This window comes from Cnephaeus nilssonii, assembly GCF_951640355.1.
Source record: "Cnephaeus nilssonii genome assembly, chromosome: 9".
In the NCBI taxonomy this organism is placed as follows: domain Eukaryota; kingdom Metazoa; phylum Chordata; class Mammalia; order Chiroptera; family Vespertilionidae; genus Cnephaeus; species Cnephaeus nilssonii.
Window position 1 is genome coordinate 65,077,809 of NC_137080.1, and position 21,388 is coordinate 65,099,196.

A 21,388-nucleotide genomic window follows, 5' to 3' on the forward strand; every position below is an offset into this window, starting at 1 on the left:
CATACTCAAAAAAAGCTTGCTAATATTATTCACCCCTGCCTCTGCATGTGAGCAAATTTAAAGAAACAGAGGAGTAAAAATATATTTTCCTATTCTCTTACTCAGATGTGCATGGCATGGGATAGATGGAGAAGGCCACAAAGCATTCCTTGCTTTTCAGTAGATTTTACTAAAGACTGGGGCGGTGGGGGCTTGTCCTGGGGGTTGGGAGGAGCGGTGGGGGGGGGGCGGTCAATCAAGGAAAAAGGAGACATACATAATACTTTAAAGAATAAAATTAAAACTAAATAAATTAAATTTAAAAAAAGACTTGGGAAGAACAACTTTGCATTGTAGTAATGGCCAGAGATGGGTTCACCATGAAACTAATGAAGATTAATTCCTAGTAATGTGTTCACATGATTTGCTTTAGAAAAATTTGCAAAAGTAAGATATTTTTATTGCCATCAGTTAAGACTATTGATATTTTCTACTGCAACTTCTCCTGGCATTATACTTTCCCACCTGGCAGGAGGTCCTAGAGCAGCTGTGGAGTTTGGGTTTCAGGAAAATGTATATATGTGGTTCACCGACAATTCCATGGATAGTCATATTATTGTTAGCTACCCTGCATAGGATTGGCTGGGCAACGGCAATTTATCTTAAGATATTATAAATTACACTATTATTTCTATTGGAATTATACAAGTTGTGCTATAAAAAAAAGAGATTTTAGTAAACAAAAAAATTTATTAGGCAGTCCTATATAATAAAAGGGCAGCGACCATAAGCATAATGACCAGAATGATGGCTTGACCAGTCACTATGAGGTGGGGGCCTGGTGAGGGGAACCAACTGGCTGGCGGTGGTGGTGGGGCGGGACTGGGGCCAGCGAGGGGAACCAGCTGGCTGGCGGTGGCTGCGGGGCAGGACCAGGGACTGGCAAGCAGGCGGAAGATGGGCCTGATTGCAGGCTAGGCCTAGGGACCCTACCCACGCACGATTTCGTGCACTGGGCCTCTAGTTGATTAATAAAAAATTTATATTTTCAGGATTTTTCTATTTGTGATATTAGCTCTTAAGAGTGGTACTTAGATATGACTTCTTTCTCATTCTCAATAAACGTTCATATTTGTACTTGACTTGCTATTCATAACTTTTTACTCTTTTTCATAAAATGGGTCACAAAAATCATGTTATAATTTTTCGCAAATGACATAGGCATACTTCCCACTACTTTACATAAGGAAGTATAGAATGTCCCATCATTGCTAATGCTAACATTGATCACTTGGTTATGATGGTGTCCCCAGACCTCCACATTGTAAAGGAATCTTTTACACTTTGAAATTAATATATAGTCTCTGGGAATACTTTGGAAGGTCTTTGTGAATATTCTATGCCCAATAACTTTTCACTCAATAGTTTTTCTATCCATTGATAATTTTTACTTAGGTAAATTATTTGTGTTTGAAAAATGGCAACTTCTAATGCTGTTATTATTTCTACTTTCATTAGCTGGCATTCTTTTGTAAAGAAGTACTTTTCATTCCCTTCTGCCTTCTTTCGTGTATCACTATGGATTTATAGATTCGTTTTACGTATACTATGTTGTAATCTATTAACTACACTACTGTTTTGGATACTCAAACTATTCCCAAACATGATAAGTGGGATTCTGTTAAGACAATTCTTGGATTCTTTTTTTTCCCCAATTACAGTTGACATTCATTATTATTTTATACTAGAGGACCAGTGTACAAAATTGATGCATGGGGAGGGGGTGTCCCTCAGCCCGGCCTGCATCCTCTCCAATCTGGGACATCCCTCTCACAATCTGGGACTGCTGGCTCCTAACCGCTCCCTTTCTGCCTGCCTGATCACCCCATGACTTATCCCTTTCTGACCTGATTGACGCCTAACTGCTCCACTGCTGGCCCAATCGCCCCCAACTGCCCTCCCTTACCGGCCCGATCACCCCCAACTGCCCTTCCCTGCTGGCCTGAGTGCCCCCAACTGCCCTCCCCTGCTGGCCTGATCGCCCCCAACTGCCCTCCCCTGCAGGCCTGGCCCCCCCCCCCCAATTGCCCTCCCCTACAGGTCTGGTTGCCCCCAACTTCCCTCCCCTGCCGGCCCGATTGCCCCCAACTGCCCTTCCCTGCTGGCCTGTTCGCCCCCAACTGCCCTCTCCTGCTGGCCTGATTGCCCACAACTGCCCTCCCCTGCCAGCCATCTTGTGGTGGCCATATTGTGGCAGCCATCTTGTGATGACATGGGGGCAGCTATTTTGTGACGACATCGCGGTGGCCACCTTGTAACTATGTCAAAACAGCCATCTTGTGACGACGTCACATGACGCCACCTAGGCTTTTATTATATAGGATTATTTTCAGGTGTACAACATAGTGGTTAGACATTTACATAATTTACAAAAGTGATAGGTTTAGCACCCATGTGGCGTCACATATAGTTATTACAATATTATTGACTATATTCCTTATGCTGTACTTTACATCCTCATGACTATTTTGTAACTACTAATTGTACTTCTTACTCCCTTTACCTTTTTCAACCAGCCCTCCAACACCCCCTTCCCATCTGGCAACCATCAGTTTGTTCTCTGTATCTATGAATTGGTTTCTGTTTAGTTCTTTATGTTGTTCTTTAGATTCTACATACACATAAAATCATATGGTATTTGTCTTTCTCTGTCTGACTTACTTCACTCAATATAATGCCCTCTATGTCCATCCATGTTGTTGCAAATGGTAAGATTTTATTCCTTTTTATGGCCAAGTAATATTCCATTGCATATATATACCATATCTTCTTTATCTTATTGTCTATTGATGGGCACTTAAATTGTTTGCATATCTTGGCTATTGTAAATAATGCTTCAATAGACATGGGGTAGATACATATTTTTGAATTAGTGTTTTGAATTTCTTCAGATAAATAGCCAGAAGTAGAATTGCTGAATCATAAGTTTCATTTTTAATTTTTGGGGGGAACTTACATACTGTTTTTCATAGTGGCTCCACTAATTTGCTTTTGGATCCTTTTGACTTGTCCCCATACTTTTGCCAAAAGATGTCCCAAGCTCACCTTTCACTTTTCCCAATCCCTTCTCAGAACCAGGCATTACTTCAAGGAGCTGCCCTAATTCCTTTTATTGCAAAATGTTTTTAGAAACATAGAATGTTGGTTGCTAGTGGGGTGTAATTTTTCTAAACTCATTCAGTGAACAGAGCTAAGAATATAGATAGATAAAGATAGATGTAGATGTCTATATATCTACATCTATCAATATATCTATACCTATATCTACATATATCTATATAGTTGTAGATATATATCAGGAATTCACACTGATAGCTACAATTCAAGTCTAAACACTTTCACCCATTCCCAATTAGTATCTCCTTCCATTCACAGTGAAAACATTGGTTCCCAATGACATCAATATATTCACTAATTTTCTCTTTTCTACAATGTATACAAAATAGGTCCAATATTACTACATCAACATTATTAGCAATAATAAAACTAATTAAAGTTCAGATTTTTTTGCAGGTTTTCTTGTAGTTAGAAAAAAATCATTAATGATATATAGTCAGGATACTATGTTCAAAATTACTTTTTCTGTATTATATCAAATTGATAAACAGGCTCATTTGTATCAAATTGCAGGGTTATGTTTTTTCATTTTAATTTAATTTTATTACTAAATATGCAAACATTTATGTTGTTCAGAAGTTAAAACTGTATATTCTGAAGAGGCCCACATGTTTATCCTTCTTGTAGTTCTATTTTGCAATACACACACATGCACCCTATCTATCTGTATCTATATAAAAATGTATGTATATAGTCTTATTTCTCTTTCTTACACAGAAGATAGTATACCATGTATACTTGGGTGTTTTTTTAAATAATTCTTTTTTAAAATATATTTTATTGATTTTTTACAGAGAGGAAGGGAAAGAGATAGTTAGAAACATCGATCAGCTGCCTCCTGCATACCTCCCACTGGGGATGTGCCCACAACCAAGGCACATGCCCTTGACCAGAATCGAACCTGGGACCTTTTAGTCCGCAGGCAGACGCTCTATCCACTGAGCCAAACCGGTCAGGGCTTAAATAATTCTTTATTGTTGAAAGTATTACATACATCTCCTTTTTGCCCCCCATTGACCCCCTCCAGCCCGCCCCCGGCCCCTGCTCCAGGACCTCACTGCCCCATTGTCTGTGTCCATGGGCCATGCATATATGCATACAAGGTCCTTGGTTGATTACTTCTCCCCCACCCACCCTCCCCCACCTTCTGTCCAAGATTCTGCACTCTGTTCCATGCTTTGAGTCTCTGGATCCACTCGGTTCATCAATTTATTTTGTACTTAGATTCCTCAGATGAGTGAGATCATGTGATGCTTGTCTTTCTCTGACTGACTTATTTCACTTAGCATGATACTCTCCAGGTCCCTCCATGCTGTCTCAAAGGGTAAGAGATTCTTCTTTTTTGCTGGTGCATAGTATTTCATGGTATAAATGTACCACAGCTTTTTATCCACTTATCTACTGATGGGCACTTGGGCTGTTTCCAGATCTTACCTGTTGTAAATTGTGCTGCTATGAACATAGGGGTGCATATATTCTTTCTGATTGGTATTTCAGGTTTCTTAGGATATATTCCCAGAAGTAGGATCCCTGGGTCAAATGGCAATTCCATTTTTAATTTTTTGAGGAAACTCCATATTGCTTTCCATAATGGCTGCACCACTCTGCATTCCCACCAGCAGTGTACTAGGATTCCCTTTTCTCCACATCCTCACCAGCACTTGTCATTTGTTGATTTGTTGATGGTAGCCATTCTGACAAGTGTGAGTTGATACCTCATTGTCATTTTAATTTGCATCTCTCTGATGATCAGTAACTTTGAACATTTTTTCATATGTCTCTTGGCCATCTGTATGTCCTCTTTGGAGAAATGTCTAGTTAGGTCCTTTGCCCATTTTTTAAATGGATTGTTTGTCTTCCTTCTGTTAAGTTGTATGAGTTCCTTATATATTTTGAATAATAACCCTTTATTAGATGTATCATTGCCAAATATGTTCTCCCATACAGTGTGCTCACTTTTCATTTTATTGACAGTTTCTTTTGCTATGCAGAGCTTTTTATTTTTATGTAATCCCATTTATTTTCTCCTTAGTTTTCTTTGCCCCAGGAGATGTATCTGTAAACATATTCTATGAAAGCTATCTGAGATTTTGCTGCCAATGGTTTCTTCTAGGTTTTTTATGGTTTCACAACTTACACTTAAGTCTTTTACCCATTTTGAGTTTATTCTTGTGTATGGTATAAGTTGGTGGTCTAATTGCATATTTTTGCATGTATCTGTCCAATTTTCCCAACAGTTTGTTGAAGAGACTGTCTTGACTCAATTGTATTCGCTTGCCTCCTTGGTCAAATATTAATTGAGCATAATGGCTTGGATCAATTTCTGGGGTCTCATTCTGTTTCATTGATCTATATGCTTGTTCTTATGCCAGTACAAAGGCTGTTTGATTATGGTGGCTTTGTACTATAACTTGAAATCTGGTATTGTGGTTCCTCCAACTTTGTTCTTCTTTCTATAGATTGCTGTGGCTGTTCAGGGTCTCTTTAGGTTCCATATAAAATTTTGGAGTATTTGTTTTAGATCTGTGAAATATGCCATGGGTATTTTAATAGGGATTGCATTGAATCTCTAGGTTGCCTTGGGTAGTATAGACATTTTAATGATGTTGATTCTACCAATCCATGAACATGGTATATTCTTCCACTTGTTTATACCTTCTTCTATTTCTTTTTTTCAATGGCTTGTAGTTTTCCGAATATAGGTCTTTTGCCTCCTTGGTTAAGTTTATTCCTAAGTATTTTAATTGTTTTTGTTGCAATGGTAAATGGGATCGTTTTCTTGGTTTCTTTTTCTGAGAGTTTATTATTGGTGTATTAAAAAAAAAACATTGATTTTTGGTGTTGATTTGGTATCCAGCTACATTGCCAAATTCCTTTATGAAATCTAGAAGTTTTTTGGTGGAGTTATTAGGATTTTCTATGTACAATATCATGTCATCTGCAAATAATGAGAGTTTTACTTCCTCCTTTCCAGTTTGGATGCCTTTTATTTCTTCTTCTTGTCTGATCATTGTGGCTAAGATGTACTATCCTATATAATAAAAGGGTAATATGCAAAATGTCCCCTCAGGAGTTTGACCGGGAGACTGATCACTCTCTATGATGTGAGCTGAATACCAGGGGGTGGCGCGAAACATGGCGGATGACCAGCAGCTGTGGCAGGGCACTGAGGGAGCAAGGGAAGGAGGAGGTGAGGAGTCCGGGAGTCAGGGAATCTAATGGGCCCTGATTACCAGCCAGGCCTAGGGACCCTGTGCATGAATTTTGTGCACTAGGCCTCTAGTGTTGAATAAGAGTAGTGAAAGAGGACATCCCTGGCGTGTTCCCCTCTTCTTAGGGGAAATGGTTTTAGCTTTTGCCCATTGAGTATGATGTTTGCTGTCGTTATGTCATATAAGGCCTTTATTATGTTGAGATATGCTCCCTCTATTCCCACTTTGCTGAGAGTTTTTATCAAAAATGGGTGTTGGATTTTGTCGAATGCTTTTTCTGCATCTATTGATATGATCATGTGACTTTTGACTCTCAATTTGTTTATGTGATCTATCACATTTATTGATTTGTGAATATTGTACCAGCCTTGCATCCCTGAAATAAATCCCACTTGGTCATGGTGTATGATCATTTTAATATATTGCTTGATCCAATTTGCTAATATTTTGTTGAGGATTTTAGCATCTATGTTCATCATGGATATTGGCCTGTAATTCTGTTTCTTTGTAGTGTCTTTATCTGGTTTTGGAATTACTGTAATGTTGGCCTCATTAAAAAAAGAGCTTGGAAGTGTTCCTTCCTCTTGGATTTTTTAGGATACTTTGAGGAGTATAGATGTTAGTTCTTCTTTGAATGTTTGGTAAAACTCCACTGTGAAGCCGTCTGGACCTGGGCTTTTGTTTGCCGGGAGTTTTTTTTTATTAGTGCTTTAATTTCATCAGTGGTTATTGTCCTATTCAGGTTTTCTGATTATTTCTGATTCAGTTTTGGGAGATTGTATTTTTCTAAGAATTTGTCCATTTCATCCACATTGTCCAGCTTGTTGGCATTTAGTTGTTCATAGTATTTTCTTACAACCTTTTGTATTTCTGTGGTGTCAGTGGTTACTTCTCCGCTTTTGTTTCTGATTTTATTTATTTGTGTCCTCTCTCTTTGTTGCTTGATAAGTCTAGCTAATGATTCATCAATTTTGTTTATCCTTTCAAGAACCAGCTCTTGGTTTAATTGATTTTCATCTCTATGTTATTTATTTCTGCTCTAATCTTTATTATTTCCTTCTTTCTACTTACTCTGGGCTTTTCTTGTTGTTCTCTTTCTAGTTCTTTAAGTTGTAGGGTTAAATAGTTTATTGATTTTTACCTGTTTTTTGAGGTAGGCCTGTAGTGCTATAAACTTCCCTCTCAGGATTGCTTTTGCTGTGTCCCAGAGGTTTGGGGTTGTTGTGTGTTCATTTTCATTTGTTTCCAGGAAGTTTTTTATTTCTTTCTTGATCTCATTGGTAATCCATTCATTGTTTAATAACATGCTATTTAGCCTCCATATGTTTGAATGTTTTGGGGTGTTTTTATTGGAGTTGATTTCTAATTTAATTCCACTGTGATCTGAGAAGATGCTTGATATGATTTCAATCTTCTTGAACTTGTAGAGACTTGTTTTGTATCCTAACATGTGTAAGGTGACCAGATTTTAACATTGGTAAAGCAAGACACCATTGACAAGGGGGGGGGGGGTTCTTGATTAAAAATTTGGTCTATATGGAGCAACAAAAATTTTCATAGAACGCAAAAATAGTATTGTAATATATTTTTTTAAATTTCAACATAAGTACAATTTACAAATATAATAAATAAAAAATTATGTATAGTATTATTTTATTCTGTGGCATATTTCTCATTTGAGTGAATTTTTTTAGTAGATTGCTGTTGTTGTTTGAAAGGTCATGAATTTGCCGTAACGTAAGTCGTAAGTGTCACTTTCAAGGCCGGCGCTAGACTTTTTGCCGCCACTATAAAATATAAATAATACGAGTACTGTCTGCTAAATTCAAGAAAATTTATGTATTTATGAAATAAATAAATAAATTACTTACCTAAATTATCTGAATAGCTGATTTGTAATGACATCACTTGTTTAACTAGCTTACTAGCATGCAGTATGATGTGTATCGTCTGAGAGACAGTTACAAAATGTTTTCGTCGTTGCCAATCCCAAAAAATGCCATTGTTCATTAAGTCCAAACAATGGTGGTCGAATTCTAACAACTGATCAACAATGTGAACTTTGATAAGCAGTTCTCGATAATCAGTTCTCAACAATTATTTGTTATTATTAAAGTTTAACATTATAAAATTAACAAAAATAATATAAAACTCATATCCTGGCTAAATAGCCTCATGCCCGCCGAAAACCGTATATTCCCTTCCCGTTCTCCCACCATTCCCTAGCTTGTCATGCATTCTTTCCAAAAATTGGGACTTTTTTAAAACGCCGCGGGACGTGGGACAAATTGTTAAAAATCGGGACTGTCCCGCCAAAAGCGGGACATCTGGTCACCTTAAACATGTGGTCTATCTTTGTGATGATGCATGTGCACTTGAGAAGAATGTATATTCTGCAGCTTTGGAGTGAAATGTTCTATAAATGTCAATTAAATTCATCAGATTCAGTGTGTCCTTTACCAGTAGAGTCACTGTTTCTGTGTTAAGTTTTGTCTGGATGATCTATCCAGTGAAGTTAGCGGGGTGTTAAAGTCCCCTACTATGATTATATTGTTGTTGATCTCTCCTTTAAAGTCCTCTAGAAGTTTTTTTTATATATTTAGGTGCTCCTATATTGGGTGCATATATGTTTACCACGGATATATCCTCTTGTTGAATCCATCCCTTTAGTAGTATGTAGTGACCTTTGTTGTCTTTTGTGATGGCCTTCATTTTGAAGTCTATTTTTGTCGGATATGAGTACTGCTACTCCAGCTTTTTTTTTCTTTTCTATTTGCATGGAAAATTTTTCCCATCCCTTCACTCTCATTCTGTGTGTCTCTTTTATCTGAGGGGGATCTCTTGTAGACAGGGTTGGTTTTGTTTTGTTTTTTCTAAATTAAGATGTATCCTGGAAATCACTTCATATTAATTTAAAGGGTTCTTCTTCAATCTTTTTCTACTTGTTGGATTTTATGAGATCACATTTACTTTATATTATAGCTTGGGGAGAATTAAAACTCTTTTATGTTGAGCCATTTTTTTCTAAAAATGAAGGGTGTCTTTTCACTTATTTAAATCTGTTTTTGTACCTTTCAAGTGTATTTTAAAGCTTTCCTCCTGTAGATTTTACACATTTTTAAGTTAATGCCAAAATATTCTATATTTTTTTGTTATAAAGAAGTTTTTATTCCATTTTGTCTTCTAACTGGTTATTGTTTATATGAGACTATTGGTTTTAATTTAATTTATTTTTTGTTGAGGGTGTAACAGATAAAAATATGAAATGCTTCATGAATATGCATGTCATACTTACACAGGGGGCATGCTAATCTTCTCTCCATCATTCCAGTTTTAGTATGTATACTGCAAAGCAAGCACGAGACTATTGGTTTCTACATGTTAAAATTATATCCTGTTATACCACAGAATCTATATATGTGCTAATTTTATTATTGATTCACTCAGGTTTTCCAAGCATGTTATCTCATCAATTGCAACTAAGAACAGTTTTATTTCTTTATTTCTCCTAATTCTACTCATTTTGTTGTGTCTGAATGCATGTCCCACATTCCCAGTTCAATATGAAATAATAGTGGAGATAATGGGCATCCTTCTTAGGGCCATTTTTGAGCCACATAAATGTAGTGATGTTCCATTTTCCATACTAATACTAAGTGCAATCTGCTAGAGCAATAGGCAGTGTCCCCGGGCAGGAAACCTGCTTTATTTGTAATACTCCAAAAGATGTGTTTCTATGGAGTTAAATTTAAGATCCAATTTTCTTTTAAGGTAGAAATCAAGGGAACTTATGATACTACCTCAAAGAAGCTTTATAGAAATTTTTTTGAATTACATGTGTCAAATTGCTATCTTCTCTCTGTGTTGATGAGGTGATCTAATAAAAGCCATAGAGGACCTGGCAATAGGAATAGGATGTGCCTCTGTGAAAGCAAGTTGTGTTTTTTTTTTAAATTTATCTTTATTATTGAAAGTGTTACAGATGGCCTCTTTGCTTTTTTTGTTTTTCATTGATCACCTCCAACTTGCACCCGCCCTACCCAGGCCTTCACAACCCTATTGTGTGTGTCATGCATATATGCATATAAATTCCCCCGTTAATCTCTCCACCCCACCCCCACCCCCACCTTCCCTCTGAAATTCCTGAGTTTATTCCTTGCTTCTATGTCTCTGGATCTATTTGTGAGAGCAAATCTTAAGGCAAAGGGCAGATTCCAATTACTGATAGGACAATGGAAATTAAATTAATCTATGTTTTAATGATTTTAAGATATTAGATTTACTCTCTTTTTAAAAAATGTTTTTTTAAAATTGATTTTAGAGAGAGAGAGGTGGGGGGGGGGAGAGAGAAACATCAATGATGAGAGAGAAGCATTGATAAGCTCCCTCCTGCACACCTCCTACTGGGCATGTGCCATGACTGAAAATCAAACCAATGATCTTCTGGTGCACCGGACAACATTCAATCAATTGAGTCAAACCAGCATATGTGATTGGAGATTATTTTGGTGTAGTAAACCTTGAAAAAAAATTTAGTCACAGGCCAGCAGAGACCGTATCTCTTATATGTCTGCCCAAATGCATGTGAATACCAAGACTGTCATCTTAATTTTAGGTTGCTATCACATACAAGTGAACATAAATTAATAACATATTGGGAATGTTTTAATCACAGGGACTCCAGTATAAGTACTTAATAGATTTTCTGAAATTTTTAATTAGTAAGACAAGCCTTGGGAGTAGTTTGAAAAAAAAGAATTATATTATAGCAAGGTAGCACAGTATGCAAAGTAGTAATCACATTTATAGTAAAAATGCTTTAGCAGGTATTGATACTTCCACATCTAAAACTCAAAGAGAAGTTTTTATGTTGTATCAACTCAAGGAAAACACTACCTTGATAAAATACTAGTGTTTTTTCTTTCTGATATAAAGAAAAATATTTTTTTCTAGGCAATTGGTCAATAATGAACAAAAATTGATGAATTAATTAATCAATTAATGAATCAGATATTGAAAAGATCTTGAATGAGAATATTTTTATCAAAATTTTCCAAAATTTCCATTGAATTTATCTACTTATTTTGATAGCATATAAAGAAGTTCCATGTAGAGAGAAGTCAATATTTCGACAAAGAAATCTCCAAAAACAGAATAGGATAAAATAAAATAGGCTGCGTTTTGTTATTACAACTTAAAAAACCTTTAGCGGTTTATTGATATCATTGAATGTATATTTGCTACATTGAGATAAATTTTTGCCCAATACTATTTTAATTTTTGAAGCAAAGAATTGTGTATATTGCTCTCATTTTAACCTTGTATAATCTACATAATTGCCTTATTACTTCACTTTTCACATGTCAACACAGCTTTTCAAGATTTATTATGTGCCACAAAGATGAATAGATAGAAATAGCTCCTTTTTTAAAGAGCCACGGGGACTATCGGCAGGGACAGAAAGGTAAACTAGTAATTGCAATTCAGAGGTTAAAAAGGAGAGCATAGTGATCTAAGAGAGGAAGGCAGGATCAATACTGCAGGGAGACATCAGGGAAACTATAGTCATGGAGACCTACATGGTGGAAGATGGGTCAAGAGAAGAGCAGGCAAGGTCAAGAGAAAGCAGAAATTCATAAAGATTCATATGTTTGAGAATGGGAATTGTCTAGAATGCTGGAAACTGGTTGTTTAGTATTTATCTTCCCAGATATATTTCTTTTTTTTTTTTTAATTTCTTTATTGATTAAGGTGTCACATATTTGTCCTCATCCCCCCATTCCCATCCCACACCCCTCCCCTTGGATGCCCCAACCCTCTGTTGAACTTAAGCATTGGTTAGGCTCATATGCATGCACACAAGACCTTTGGTTGATCTCTCCCCCCTCCCCCCACCCTCCCCTATCCTCCCTCTGAGGCCCGATAGTCCGATCGATGCCTCCTTGTTTCTGGTTCTGTTCTTGTTCATCAGTCTATGTTGTTCATCATTTCCCCTAGATGAGCGAAATCATGTGTCACTATAGATATACTTATAAGAATTGAATGTGCGACGAGCAATAATAGTTATGCTGACAGGCAAATGAATCAGTCTGTAGTGAGTTTCTTTCTGGACCAACAGTTCTTTTGAGACCCAATATCAATGTCCACTGGTTCCCTATGAGTACATGTCGGCACTGACCCCTCAGCTCTGGGTGGTGGACAAATGGTGGTAATGCAGGTCCGACTCCCTCTGGTTTGGTCTCGGCTGGACCCAGGGGCACTGCTTCACCCGGATCCAGGGGCCCACGGCCTCACCTGGACCCGGGGCCAGGCTCACCCGGATCCAGGGGCCCGCGGCCTCGCCCGGACCCGGGGCCCAGGGCTCACCCGGATCCAGGGGCCCGCGGCCTCGCCCGGACCCGGGGCCCAGGGCTCACCCGGATCCAGGGGCCCGCGGCCTCGCCCGGACCCGGGGCCCAGGGCTCACCCGGATCCAGGGGCCCGCGGCCTCGCCCGGACCCGGGGCCCAGGGCTCACCCGGATCCAGGGGCCCGCGGCCTCGCCCGGACCCGGGGCCCAGGGCTCACCCGGATCCAGGGGCCCGCGGCCTCGCCCGGACCCGGGGCCCAGGGCTCACCCGGATCCAGGGGCCCGCGGCCTCGCCCGGACCCAGGATTCAGCCTCACCCGGACCCAGGGGCGCACGGCCTCACCCAGTCCCAGGATTCAGCCTCACCCGGACCCAGGGGCGCATGGCCTCGCCCGGACCCAGGGGCACGTGGCCTCACCCGGACCCGGGGCCCAGCCTCACCCTGACCCAGTTCCCAGCCTCACCCAGACCCAGGGGCACGCGGCTTCACCCGGATCCGGGACCCAGCGGGGTTTCGTCTTCTTGATCCCAATTCCTGTTGGTCAATTCCCTCTCAGCAATTCCTTCGGCCATTTTCTCAGAGTTCCAGGGCAGCCACCGCAGAACTCGTTGGGCGGCGGGCTCGGCGAAGCTCCCGTGTGCCCGGTGCGCGGCGGCGGGCTGGTCCGGGGTGGCAGCGTCGGCCCTTGGGTCTGCAGCGGTGGCCGGTCGCCGAGCGTGCGCACCTGGCCGCTTCCGGGGTGTTGAGATTCTTGAAGGACTCGGAGGTCAGCAAGCGCGTAGTCTCCCGCCCCATGTCTCCCAGGGGCTCGTCTGTCCGTGCTCGGCAGCGAGTGAAGCCTTCCCCTCAGCCGGAGATCGCTGGGGGAACTGCACCGAGCACGTTCCAGGCCGCCATTGTGTCGCCTGAGCCATAGTTTTTAAAGTGTGGTCTTTGGGTCACCGGCATCAGCTTCATCCCACGTACCCCTCTCTTTTATTCTAGTTGTATAGCATCCGCTCAGTTAGCCCTCCGGTGGTTCTGGATGGTGTCTGCTCTGCTCTCCCGTCGTAGTCTCAAAACCGTTGTGGTAGGCAGCAATCAGGCTTCTGCCCTATGCCTCCATCTTGGTCCTTGTTTGTATAGTTAAGTCTTGATTGTTGTTGGTGTCACTGGGAGGAATTGTCCTCCAGGCCTATTGGCCGTGCGGACCCTCTGTGTCTATAAAGGAAGAGTTGCTGTGCGGAAGACACGCCTATGTGCCGGGTCTTGGTGCAGCAAGGCTTCGGCGCTCACTGCGTCTGCCTCTTGAATGTGTCCCTTATGGGAGTGGTCGAAGTCTGGTGTCATCTCACACCGACCACTAGATGCCCTCATTTCTGGGTCTCCAATGTAGTGTAGGTCAGCTACTGCCTGTGGCCCCTCAGCAGGAATTACAGCATCCCTTATATTCGTGACCTGTTTCGGTGCCTTCCCCTTTTGGCTGCCTCCCTATCGCTCAGCTTCCCCAATCTCCCTAGGTGGTCGCTCTTGATATCCCCCTTTGTGGGCTGAGTGCAAAGTCTTGGTGTTGTTAAGCCTTGATTGCTGTTGGTACACTGGGAGGATGTGACCTCCAGCCCAATTGGCTGTGAGGATCAGCTGTGTCTATGCCGGGAGACAGCCCCATTCAACTAGACTTGCAAAATTGTAAAAGCCTCTGTGTTCAGCTTGGATGGGGCGGAGTTACAGGGCGGAGCCTACCGCCTTGGCTTCCTGTCAGCCCCGCCCTATGAGGTTCCTGTGTCCCTCCGTACTCCCAGCAAACACCTCTGAGAGAAAAGTGCCCTGGAGTTTCGCGCGCTGCCAAACAGTCTAGTCTCTCCCCCAATGAATCTGGATTCCCAGATTCTCTCCCGGAACTGGGTCTCCGTGTAGTCAGAATTGGGGCTCACCTCAGTCTGGCGCTTTTGTCTCCTTCCCTCCAGGGCGACTCAGCGGCACAGTCAACAGCCCATCCTCCGCGCACAATCCCGTGCGCGCCTCCGGTGCTCTGCTCTTCGCCGCCTCTCTGCATCTCTGCCCCACAGCCCAGCTTTCCCCAGTATGAGCCTGGCTTCCCCGGGTCTTTCCCAGAACTGGGGTTCAGTGCAGTTGGAACTAGGGGTTCAGCACAGTCCGGAGCTTTTGTCTCCTTCCCGCTAGGGCAATCCAGCGGCACAGGCAACAGTCCCTCCTCTGCGCGCATTCCCGTGCGCGGCTCCGGCGCAGCTCCTCTGTGTCTCCGTCCCACAGCTCAGACTCCCCCAGCATGAGCCCGGCTTCCCAGGGTTTCGCCGGGAAATGGGGTTCAGTGCAGTCGGAGCTGGGGTTCAGCACAATCTGGCGCTTTTATCTCCTTCCCGCCAGAGAACGCCAGCCAGGCCATCAGCCGCCCCTTCCTCTCCGGCTCCGTCTTCCCCGCACGCCCCCAGATATATTTCAAGGTCTGTAATCTTTCTCATTCAACATAATATTTCTCTCTAGTACTAACATTGCCTGGCACTTTTAAGAAACCCAATGAGTGTATTTATTGTTGACTAATTAATTTTATTAAAGTAAATATTAATATACTTAATATTTTATTATTAAGTTAATTTTGATAACTTCAAATTAATTTTTGATAGTTAAAAAGTTATATTATGTAAAAGTTCTATAATATATAAAACCCACCACCTAGATTAAGAAACAAATTATTGTCAATCCAATAATGGCCTGTTATGAAAATGCTACTTCTCCCCACCCATAACTACTATTTTGAATTTTATATTTAACATTCCAGTGCATTTCTGTATAATTTTGTTACATATATTTATGGAAGTACTTAAATTTTATATAAATACTAGTAGCCCATTTGCAGGAAGAATCCTGCAAGCGGCCGCTGCGGCAGCGTGCGCTGCCACTGCTGCCGCCACCATCACTGCCATGCGGTTTCCGTGCCTGCACCCGCGTGCCACTGCCCGCCCCGCCCCACCCCGCCCCGCTCCGCCCTGCCCGGGTGTTCCCTCTGGCAGCCACCTTACTTTCAGCTTTTCCTCCCTCTTCCTTCTAAGTTGTCTTCAGTCTTCACTCCTCCCTCCCCCGGCGTATGCAAATTAACCGCCATCTTTGTTGGGTAATTTGCATACTCGCCCTGATATCCTGGTGGGCGTGGCTTTGGCTGGTGGGCATGGTTTTGGTGTAGCGAAGGTGCGGTCAATTTGCATATTACTATTTTATTAGGTAGGATTTTTATAATGTTTATTTGATCTGTAATTTGGTTTCTTTCCTCAACATTATTTTTTACTATAATTAATTTCTGTTTTCTGATAGTCTGTTGTGTGATTATATACAATTTTTCTTTATCTGTTTTGCTTATAATGGACATTTGTTTCTAACACTTTGTTCTTATGAACAATTATGCTATAAATGCTCTTGTATATGTCCCTTGTGTACATGTGAGAGAGTTTCTGTACATAGATATATACCTAGAAGTAGACTTTTTGGTCAATGCTGCTCAACCTCCTCATTGACACCTAGAACTGCAGCCTTTTTAAATTTTTGTTAATCTGATATGTGTAAATAGTATCTCATTATTTTATGTTGAATTGGATGAATTTTTCTTTAGGGTTTTTTTTTTTTTTTTATGTACTTACTGACCTTTTAGTTTTGTCTTCTGTGAGATGCTGGTTCATTTGCCAATTTCATGTACATGTAATTGATCTTTTCTAATTGATTGAGTTATCTATTTTATTGATTGACTTATTAGTAATCTGTATTATAAAGATAATTTTTAACTTTGGTAAAAGATACAATTGTCAAATTTAATCAATCATTCTTTTTGGTTTGTGCTCTTTAAGTCTTGTTAAAGAAGTCCTTTCCTACCCCGAATTTATAATATCTACTAGGTGCCCAGTGCATGAAAATTCATGCACTGGAGAGGGGTCCCTCAGCCCGGCCAGCCCCCTCTCACAGTCCGGGAGCCCTCAGGGGCGGGAGGTGACCCAGCGATCAGGGGAAGGTGATGCCCCCATCACACCTCTGCTGCTGCCACTGCCAACAGCGCAAGCCTCGGCTGGCCCTGGTTACCCTGAGCCTCGGGCGGCCCTGGGCGGCTGGGCAGCTGCCATCCACCATCCAAGGCTTGCCTGTGCCTTGGGCCGGCCCTGGGCAGCTAGGGAGCTGAGGGGACTGGGGGACTCTGAAGGCAGACATGTGGAGCAGCCGGACCCGCCTGGGGGCTGGCCCAGCTGTGCCATGCCTGCCACCCCATCAGGGCTGAGGGGACTGTGTGCTGCCATCTTGTGGCTTTGGGCACCACCATCTTTGAGGGCATGGCAGTCAATTAGCATATTTCCTCCTTACGGGCTGTGGGCGCCGCCATCTTTGTGATGGTGTGACAGTCAATTAGCATATTCCCTCTTTATTAGATAGGATATTAAGTTAGATTATGCTATATTCCATTATATTATACTATATCCTTGAATCAAAGATTTCTTAAATAGGACAAAATAAATATGGCCTAGAAAAGAAAAAAACTGATAAAATATATTTTATCAAAATTAAAAACATGTTTTCTTAGACAGTTGAAAGAAACAAAAAGATAAGTCCAGTCTAGGAAAAAATATTTTAAAAATACATCTGACAAAAACTTGTGTGCAAAATATAAAAAGAACTCTTTCAACTCCATAATGAGATAAACAATCCATTAATAAGAAGACAAAAAGATCTGGACATTTCACACAAAACAAGGGATAAAGAAACGGTGAATAAGTACATGAAAAGATTCTGAACATCACAAGACATCAGGAAAATTATATTAAAACCATTATGAGATAGCACTACACAGCACTAGAATAGCTTAAAGATACTGATAATACTAAGTGTTAATGATGACTTGGTGTGATGAAAACTCTATACATTGCTGGTGGAATGCAAAATGTCATAGCCACTTGGAAGTCGGTATAGCAGGATCTTACAAAGTTAAACATATGATTGATCCATCAATTTTACTGTTAGGCATTTATCTAAAAGAAATGAAAATGTGTGTTCACATGAAGACTTATACCAAATGCACACAGTGGTATTATCCACAATTGCCAAAAACTGGAAATAACCCAAATATTCTCCAATATGTGAATGGATAAAAAAATTGTGATATATCCCTGTAATGGAATACTGTTCAGCAATAAGAAGGAATAAAAAAGGAATACACACAACAAGATAGACATACCACTTGATTCCATCATAAGAAATTCTAGAAAAGATTAAAAAAAAACATAGTGAGAAAAAGCATAGGTTGTCTGGGACATGAAGGTGGAGCCAGGGATCAACTGCAGAGGGATACGAGACAAGTTTTTAGAGTGATGGAACTGTTCTATATCTTGAACACAGTTACCAAAGCTCATCAAACTGCGTAGTCACTACCATTCATCAAATGTACAATTTAAGTAGGTGACTTTATGGTATGTAAATTAAATCTCAGTAATGCTGAAAAATAATTAGCAACCACAGTAATGGTTTAAAACCAGACCATCTTAATGTTTAAGGGTAGATGAGTATTTTATTACGGCCTCTGTTTAGAGTTGCTCTTGCATGCCAGCAATGAAAAGTAGATTGACTTTTAGTTATCCCCAGAGGAGAGCAGGAATGAGATGTAGAAGTGAACACGGGAGTTAGTGAAAGTCTGCATGAGGAGTGGGTTGCACAATTCCTTTTCCCATACTGCTTCTAAAATACTAGCAGTCTTCATGTTCCCAGAGGCAATTAAAGGATTCTTTTGTAAAGGAATTTTTCCTCCAGAGAAAAATTCTTCAGATATGAACATGGGAGTTCACCCAATGAAATAGGCTCACATTCAGCAAACCCCCCCACCCCTCCAGAAAAGCTCTACAAAGGGCAATGCCACCCATGCATGTAGCTTCATAATGTGTAACTCAGAAATACTGGGGCAGTCCAGAATCATCAGATGTCATGAGATCTTGCAATGTCAGTGAGAGGTCAAGAAAAACACACAGAGAACACAGAAATAATGTATGAAACAAGAGGAACTTCAGATTCAACTTCATTAATCCGTTCAACAAACATTTGGGAGACTGCAGTTTTATGTCATGCTGGGCTTTACATTGTTAGTTAAATTAGTTAGAATTCAATTAAATTAGTGGGAAAATACTGAAGTAGATGTCACAAAATCGTGTTTCATGTTCTTGCTAATAATTTGCTTTGGGGAAATCTTTTATCCAAGGTGAATCTCAATTTGCTCCTTCCTCAACTGGGTATAGAAATATCTGACCTTGTGTGGTAGGGTGGGCCATGACTGGAAGGGGTGTAAGGTGTCTTCTGGAGTTTGGGTAAAATTTTCTTTCTTTACTGGCCCAGATGTGTTTACTGTATACTATGACTTGTGTACTTTTCAGTGTGTGTGTTATATGTTAATGTAAATGTCACCAAAAATATGAGTTTTAAGGCCTCATCCCAGCCTGAGAGAAATTCTATGATTCTATGACTGTTTCAATTAAATTATTATGGTAGAGAAAAGAAATGGGGAAAAGACATTTTAAAACGTGATCCTAAACCCTTTTAACCAACTAGGTGTGATCCTCAACCAAACAACCCATCTCTAAAGAACTCCATTTTCTGATACATACATTGAGAGGTGGAATCAATTTAGATTTTTTTCTAATGTTCCCCCATTCTCTCAAATTTTGATTATTGTTATAAATAATTAACCCCAACTAATGATTTACCAAAACACTGTTAAGGAGGATTGTTTCTAGCCCTTTTGTTGTAAACAAACAAAAGCATCAAGTGAAACATGTTTGGTTTGCAAACTGCTGTTAATGACAAGCATGGCTTATTCTCATAATTAAGTTCTGGATCCTCCCTAAAACCCTCTTTATGATATTAATTTGTTTAGGGAACCATTCTTTTAGTTATAAAAAAAGTTGAGATAAAAATAGTTTTATCATACTCTGTAAATACATTTTAGTGGGCATTCTTCAAAATATTTTTATTCTTCCTTGCTTGGCTTTTATATTCTCTTTCTCTCTCCATCTTTTTTTTTTTTTTCTTCAGAGAAAGAGCCTGACCATCTAGCTTTATTCCTCTACTTGAAAAGCTCATAAAACTATTTAATTTAAAAATCATTACTTTTTGGATCTGTCTATGAATCTTTATTTGAAGTAGAGGAATAATGGGAGTTATTTTGAGTTTTCAACAAGGATTGTAAATTCTTTAATTCTTTCCTCTATAAACCATTTCATTTATAGGCCTAGTTCAGGAATTAATGGATCATCTAGCATGAGCTGTTTCTTGCATCTGGAGAAGAGTGGGGGGTTTTCCCCCAGAGTTTAATAGATGGAAGGTACTTCCTAAAGCCTGAATGCTATTAACACCATTAAGAAAGATGAATTTTTCTGGAAAAGTGTTATAGGCATCTCTCTCTAAAGAAGCCTCTTTGGAGATTCCCTGAGGCTATTGTTTGTGTCAGTTATTTATATGTCTTCTTTGAACTCTGTTGCTACTTTTGTATTTTCTCTTGGAGAAAGGTGAATAATCTCTTTTTCAGTCCCCAGGAATTTGGATAATGGATGACTTCAATTTTGAAATTATCTATCTCTCATAGATGTTTGGCTTTTGGCTTTTCATCATTCCTACCCCCTTTAGAGATAGCATTTGGGGACCACATTTCTTGGAGTTAACACTTAAAGACAACTGATCTAATGGGGAACTATATGATGTGCTTAACAAATTAGTTACTAATGTGTTTTCATGACATCTTGCTTTCAGATTTCCATGTTTTTCCTCATTTCTTAGAATTCTCAATACTAAAAACAAAAATGTCCTAAAAAACCAACAACAATAACAAGAATTCACTGTAAAGATAGCTTGTCACATTATTCTTGAAGTGGATATATATTTCTATTTTCCCAAAGTTGGTAGATTCAGCAAAGAAATTGAAGAGGCCTTTAAAAGAAATGCCCTTAAGTCATCTCAGAAAGGTAATTACTTCCCCTCTTTCTTAAAAATATCCAGAGTCTACCCAGGTCTCTGCTGATAATGGGCTGTGTTCCCTCCAACCCTGAAGCAGACATAAAACTGTTCTCTCTCTCTGCCATCACATTTTTCTTTCCTTGAGAAAAATTACCTCTCCCCTCTTGCAAAACAATGTCCCTTTTGTAATTTAAGGTCCATTTTTCTCAGTCCTCTCCTTCCAAAGAAGACTGACCCATAGAAAAACAAGCATTTGTTTCTGAGTGTTTCCAGAGATTTCTTCTCCTAAGGAGAGATGCTCGGATAGGAGAAGTCTCATGTCTGGCCATGTTTCCTCTGGACCCTTTCCTCAAGATCTGGAACACAAACCTTTAGGCCCCTAGATCAGAATTTGCAAATTCAATCTAAGGGAAAAGCAAGGCTTACTGCTCCCTCTCCCCCCCCCCCCCGCCCCCACCCTGCCCCAAAGTGCCCTGCCCTTCTTCAGATCGGCAGGTAGGTCTCCAGTTAAATAATGGCAGCCATCAGCACAGCACACTCTGAACCCCACAGCCTGCTCTGTCCAGGCTGCCATGCCAGGCACTGGGAATACCATCAGGTCCAGAGGGGTCTATAGTCAACAACTTTACGTTTATTCAGTACTTTTAAGGCCATAAGGATCACAAACATTACCAACTATGATCTTTACAAAAACCTAAGGAAG